We start from the raw sequence: 7,499 nt of genomic DNA, 5'->3' as shown, positions 1-7,499 counted from the left end.
TGTATTTCATACATGGGACCTGTCACTTCAGGAGAGCTAACTCTAGATGAGAAGAAAACTCTGGGTTTGATGGTCCAATATAGATAAGTATTCCAATATAAAGAAAGGCTGATAACAAATCACACTCCCAAATTGTCCTTTAGAACTGAACATTAGCTTTTCTGTATTGTTATCAGCTTAAAAATTGTCCAATGTCACATTTTGGAAACAAATCTTCTTGGCAAGGTATAGTTGAAATTAAGACCTTGATCCACATTCATCAAGATTGGAAAAACAACGAGGAAAAAAAATCAATTGGATCTTGTTTAAGAATTAGCCATGACTGTAAGTGGGTGTTGTTCCCATGCACTCCTGGAATATTCCTTGAAGAGAAAGAAATCAAATTGTTACTACAAATCCCATTCAGTCAGTCAAGGAAATGCAACTAGAAAGAGACACGCAGCCAGCTGACTTGATCATGACAGAAAAATCTGTGGGCAGATCAAACATGCACTGCCTCCAAGACAGCCTGAAAATATTTGTTGAAACGATCTGTAAGAAGGAGTGGGTGAAAATTCATAAACCCAGAGCAGAAAGTAAACAAAAAAAACTCTTAGAAGTTGTAAAGTCTGTCAAACACCCGAAGTTTTGACTTTATGAGGTAATCTTTTTTAACATTTCATACATTAAATACTGTAGAAAAAAGTCAAAGCTGACTGACATTAGTTTTATCATGAGTTTTTCCGCAAAGACTGTTTGGTTCTTTCCTTTTGCAAGAAAAAAAATACAGAATTCCTTAAAGGTATAAGCAACTTTTTTGGACACCAGCATGACGAAAACTTGGGATTAAAAGCAGTGCTCCAGAGTCTATATAAGATTTATTCTCTCCCACATATCACTTGGCTGGATTTGAGGCTTTGTTTCCTACAGCCTTTGACTCATGCCATCTCAGTCTGAGCTGTTTCTACGCGACTAGGAGCCAATAAGGCAGGTTGAAATGCCCCCACCCAGTCTGACTCATGATTTGATCTGGTGTGTTGTCTCTTACACCCAGTGCCGGAGTGGATTGGTAGTATTAAGTGCACACCTGGGACCCAAATCCTTACTTTTTCCCCCACTTCCATCCTCCCTAAGTCTGAGATGCATGCAAGGGAGGAGAGCTCTACTGCATACTTGGCAGCTCGTGTGGACGTACTGAGACAGAGCTGCCTGCCATGTTAGGCATGAGTGCCAGTCACCGTCGGGGCCAATGGACAAAACTGGAGCACATTCCTGAAGCCTTACACGTTCTTGCTGGTTAATAAATCTCTTACCCTGCAGAGGACAGGAAAAGCAAGGGGTTGATCATTATCCAGACCACAGAAGTAACTGAAGAGGACATGGAGTCAGTTTACATGGGGGGGGGCTGTCACACTCAGTGGTTTATTTCTCCCCACTATATACACAAGAACCTCATGTAAACGAATGCTCCATGAAATAATACATATGTTTTAAGTTTTAGATATGTGAAATCCGTACACTCCAAATGTTGTTAGTATCATAGTTTTTGTCTGAAAATATATCTCAGATGTATGATCAAGGTTTCAGTAAATTGGGTTGAACAAAATATGTGAAATATGCTGTCACACTTTCAACTTATCGATCAAGACCACAGCAAGTGATAATCTCTGTTTTACTCAGGTCAATATTGATTAGACATGCTCACGATGTGTTTTGTTATTATAGCTGTTTTCACGTTGAACTTTTGCTCGAGAACAACTACCTAATATCTTGATGGCATTTTCTGGACAATAAATTAATAATTAAAAATTACATTAACAATAATAACAATATTAAGACTATTACTACCACCACTAATATAAAAGAAAAAGTCCAATATTTTCAAATATTGAAATATTTATAATAGGGTAACATTAAAATAACAGTTGGCCTGATTTCTGTTTGCTGAGTATTACTCATAATGTACCTGGCGTTAAGGTGTGTTTTTATTCATGACAATGAACAGAGGTATAAAATCTGACAGCTTCAGCCTAATCTAAGCATATTAGGCATTTACAATTTAGATTGTCCTCTTCAGTAAAAGATAACCTGTTATCATAAATTACCTTATAAAGCATGTTACTTGAAGTCATGTAAATATGCTTATAATTTTTATTGTGAGTTTTTCAAGGAAGTTGCTTGTTAGTTCATTTGTTATATTTACACTATTAAGGTAATAGATTTCTAAACTGCTTTAGGCATTAAGTCTCCTCATATTATTATGCTATACAAACTTATTTGACTACACCACTCTGAAGAAACCTTCCTGGGTGGCATGTGCTGGAGGTAGAGTGCTACTCATGCCGTTTGCTCGTAATAAGGAAGAACATCATGTGGTGAGGAAGAAAAAATCCTCAGTTTTGGATGACAACTGCTCAGTTGTCATCCGGTGCCTCCTGACAAGAAGTTTTTGACATGCTGTTTTTTGGAGAATAAAAACAAACATGTAGTTTTTAATTATGCATGGTTTAATTGAAAATTAATGACAGTAACTGTCTGAATAAAGCCAGCATACCAAATGCTATTGGTAACCAATAGCACACCAAACTGTTTCTGTTGAAAGCAGTCAAGCATTTTTAAAATCTGTGAAAATCTTCATTTGATCACAGTATTTTGAAAACAGAAGCAGAAAGAAAATGTGCAATACCCTTTCAGAAAAGGCCTAATAAAGACTAAGCATCAGGTGGTTTAAGGCAACAGCACAAAGCACAGCATTACCATTTACCTCAAACTCTCTATCTAGAGGTCAACTCATCTGTCTTTCCTGTAAATGTACAGCTTAGACTTTTTGAAGTGGGCTTCTTTTCAAAGGTTATGACTTGTCAATATCTGACCTGCAGATAGCTCTCTCAGTGTCTTCACTTAGATGAAAGAGACATTTGTTCTACCATCAAGAGCTACTTTAAGTGGGGCCAAGACACATCTTAAGTCTCAGAAATGTCATAGTGATTGATGGAAACCCTACTTTATACCTTTTCTGCTCTAAAATGCTTGCATTGGATGGTAGTTGACATGGAAGTCAATGGTTATTTGCAGTAATATTAGTCTGTAGTATTTAACAGCGTCATTCCCTTCTAAAACCACATATCAGATGCCATAAACTATATCTCATCAGACAATTTTGTCACTTAGACATAGTTTTGTTGTACTCTAACACATCATATCACACATTTTTGTATTTATTTGTGCTAAGCCATCCACTTGCTGCTTATCCCTACCTATTCCTGGAGAGCCGCGGAGCTAGTGCCCAATAGCAGTCATGGATGGAACACACTATGAAGAGGTCACCAGTCCAACACAGGTTAACACACAGCCTAAAGTCCATGAACACACACACACTCCCTCTTAAGAGCAATTTCGAGAAACCTAATAGCATAACATGCTTGTGTTTGGACTGTGCATTTACCATCTCAGGATGCTTCAGACTGGAGTTGATTATCTGCTTCTTCTGGATAACTAATTTTAGTTTCATTAAGACAAACTAAAATTAAACTAAAAGACTTGTCTCCTGCAGGTAAGATATTGACAGCTCATAATCTCTCAATTAGTTACTAGGAGGGCTAGAATAAATGCTTGAATAAGAGAACTTGGTGTATCTAATAGCTCTTTGACTATTTAATTACAGGTAAACAAGAAATTGAGACTCTGTGGGTGTTTGCCATTATAATTATAATCCACTCAATGTGCCAGTAATGTTCTCACTGTTAATTGGACTGTATAGGAATCTTGTTAAAGCAATGCTGGATTGCATTTAGGTCACTTTGGGTAAATGCTAAAGTTGCAGTACTCACTTAGAGCCCATTGAGGACCTATTCAGTTGTTGAGTTCTGACTTGACTTCAGCTTTTTATGGGGGTCATTTCGTGGCCACTCCATTTGATGACTTCGGTATTTGCTAATGTCCCTCTGATGTGTTTCAGAGCCAAATTAGCCCCGTTTGTCGCCGATAACAAAACTATTACCTCACTCACAATGATCATTAGGGGCTTTTTGTCAGACTTCCGTAGAGCATGCAGTCTCTTTAACAGCTGTGTGTACAGGCTCTTATGAAGTAGCCTGTTCTTTCATGGCTTGTATGTAGAGAACTGTCCAATGCCTTGTAATTGCCTTCGAGGTCTCCTCAGGTGGATTAATTATGCAGTGAAAATTGCACATTATCAGCTAACTTGCCTCAGCACGAAAGCGATGGGATTAATTAGCACTGAGATAAGTGCAAATATGACAAGTTGAAACTACAAGTCCCAATGTGCTTTTGAACAAAACAAACTATTTGTTAAAATAAAACAGTTTCTTGTTTTACATTAAAACATGTTTTACAGACCACTGACTTACTAATAATTCGGCAAGGACAGTGATTCTTTTTAGGTATTTGTGCTAAGTGGTCGGAACTGAATTTAAAAAGGCACATAGATGTAAAGAAAGAAAATTATTCTTTCTCCAGTTCTAATATCAAATTTACAGTGGTGCAGAGAGAGCATCCATCACATTACAATTAAAGCTTCTTATAGACAAAAGGCCAATTCCTTATCAGTGTTGTGTATCTTTTATGATGTCATATCTCTTTTAACCCTTGTGTTTACAAGTGGGGTCCAACCGACCCCACACACGTAAAACTTGTATCATTTGCCACGGTCCTCCACGTTTGTCTCAGTCCTCGCACGCACAAGGGTTAAAACATTAAAAATTGTGCAGCTGTTTTACCCTGAACAGAATTTTGTATAATGTTACTAATAATGCTATGATACGCAATAGCACTCATTTGAATACATTTGTGATCAATAATGTCCTAAAGCATTCATTAAAGTATCTGAAATTTAAAGCTGCATATTCTGGCTGATCTGCAGAAAGTCTGGTTGAAGAAAAACTGTATTTAAAAAAAAAAAACATATGCAAGAGACTGCAGGTTGGGGCTTGGCGTGAGCAAATTCCCACTCTTTAATGACTCAGATCAAGATAGGGGACACCAATCGTGATACAGACTTTGCAAAAATGTCTAACTTGAGAACCACCTACACACTCTAAATTACCACTGACAAAAATTGTTTGGGAAAAAAAAAAAGATATGTGAAGGGTTTCACTACTCATTGCAACTCCCTCTGCAGTTCAGCAAACAGTTCAAAATAACCCTCCCAGTAAGTCACTTGGAAGAAAATGTGAGGAGTCAGCTGATTCCTAATCCTGTCTCTTTTCCTGGGCTCTCACATCAAGAGTCAGACTGATATGTGCAATCACATGAAAGCCCCTATGCAGTGGGGCTATCATGGTCTAGTAAACCTCCAAGCTCTATTGTGTGTTTTGGCAAAATGAGACTTGAGTGATGCATGTGTAATGAAATTCCTTCATCTGCCTTCAATGCAAACAACAGGATGATAGCACAGCAAACACAGATAGTCTTCATAACATGTTTGTGCAGATGACTTATTCATCTGAGTTAGATACAATCAAGCAAACAAAACAAGAGGGACGTTTTTAATTTGTACGATCATTTCCGTGATGAATGAAAAAAGTCAAAACCTAATTTAGAGGAAATTGCTTTTGACGTTTATTTAGGCAAAACACTTGTTTAGATAGTTTCCATCTGATCTATTTTACATGCAGATGTGACATGCTTGCTCTTTTTTTCCACACTTTTGCCCTGGAGTAGGATTTAGTGATTGACAGCCCTGTGAACTATTATAGACAGGCCCTATATCTCTGTTTTAAAATCCCACTCAGGCCTGCCAAGAGTGGTATTAAAATATGGAAGCCCTTTACTTGGCTGTTCTGATCCTTGAGCCATTTTTTTATTTATTTTTTGCTGCAACATAATTTCAAATTCCTTTGTCGATATTTATGCATGATAATGTAAATGGCAACACATATTTCACACAAAAATTTGCAGTGTTGTAAAACACAAAATCAAATATCATTTGCTGGCAAACCCGATGAGAAGAATGCCCATTTGCAGTCTTTTATTAAGCAGTTTTATTTGTCAGTATAACGACATCTGTGATCGTTGCATTTTTATGAGATTTATACTCAGCCCCGCGCTGTTGCTTTAACACTCGCTGCCTGTCACTGGCTGTCAGTCTGAGAGATGTTCCTCTTAAACTTTCTCTTCGTCTTTCAAGTAAATTTCCCAGTAGAGCTCATGCCCTATTTAAAACCATAACACTGCAGTCAAATGTAACCAGTTGTTCATATTGGATCCACAAAATGCCACCTTTTGTTTGCATCTGTTCTGGAAATGTAGAGGAAATGCTGAGAGTCATCACAGAGAGGGAAATTAATCTCAAGGAAATCTTTTGTAATTCCAGTGAGGAGAAAATCACCTGAATATCTGCTTTAAATTCATAATCCAGAAACCAGCAATGGTTCTAATGGTAATAAGGATTTTTGTAATGTAAAAATACAAAAATGGTAAGTAATGAAATATTGTTGAGCTTATCAGAACCCATCCCTGAGCATATGTAACCTTTAGACCATGAGTGACCCAAAGCTGCTCTGAGAAAAGGTTCTTGGCCTTTGTTAACAAGCAGCCTGTTCAAACAAGAACTCAGCAACTTGTGACTAATAACTCACTTGGAGATGGTAAAAAGAACAACCAGGAATTAATAAATACTCTTGAGTGTCCTCAAGACTAATAAGAGAATATCCAACAGTGACCAAAGTGCAACTTTGGCATTTTTATTTGTTACTAGGAATATATTTTTAAATAATAATCATAAAAAAACCTTATAGGAAAACTTACTTTCAATAGTTTTCAAAGCAACCTGGAGAATTAAAAAATAACTTTCAAACTATTTGTATAGTTTTTCACAGTGAAAAACTGCCAGTCAGTCTATTGGTATGATAGGCTTTTAGTGAAATGACCTATTTTATCAAAATAGGCAAATTTACAGTTGACTCAGAAAAAGACAGACCACAGGACCTCATTTCAAATGGACTTTAAAGGAACAATTATTTTAAAACCATAGTTTGCACAAAATGTGAGCAATATAATGGAGCATACTGACGTTAACTCATTAACTTTAATCTTTAAATCTTTCAAAACGTTCAGACTAATCATTACACATTTTAAGATTTATGTAGTTCTACAATGGTAGATAGAGCAACTATTAACTAGTTTCAGCCTCCTGACAAAAAAAATCTGTAAAAAAAAAAAAAAAAAAGCTGATTGATGCACTTCAAGTTTTGGTTTTTTAAAGGTTTTTTAACAAAAACAAAACTTGAAATGCATCAATCAATCAGCTTTTTTTTTGCTGATACTGTCTGAGGTCTGAGTTGCAGTTCCTGTTTTTGATCATCTCAAAACAGAATAGTGACTTACAGGGTAGATTTTCGGTTAATCTTTTAACAAAACAAAAGAATGTTCACAATGATTCAATATAGACAACACCGTTTTTCCGTTTTGTTAAAACAGGAACAGAAAATATCACTTTTCAAAACAAAAACATGTTCACCATTAATGTTTTCAAATGAAACATTATAGTTAAGCCCTCA

This window comes from Poecilia reticulata, chromosome 7 (assembly GCF_904066995.2).
Source record: "Poecilia reticulata chromosome 7, P_reticulata-male-v2, whole genome shotgun sequence".
NCBI classification, from domain to species: domain Eukaryota; kingdom Metazoa; phylum Chordata; class Actinopteri; order Cyprinodontiformes; family Poeciliidae; genus Poecilia; species Poecilia reticulata.
This window is presented reverse-complemented; position numbering follows the sequence as displayed.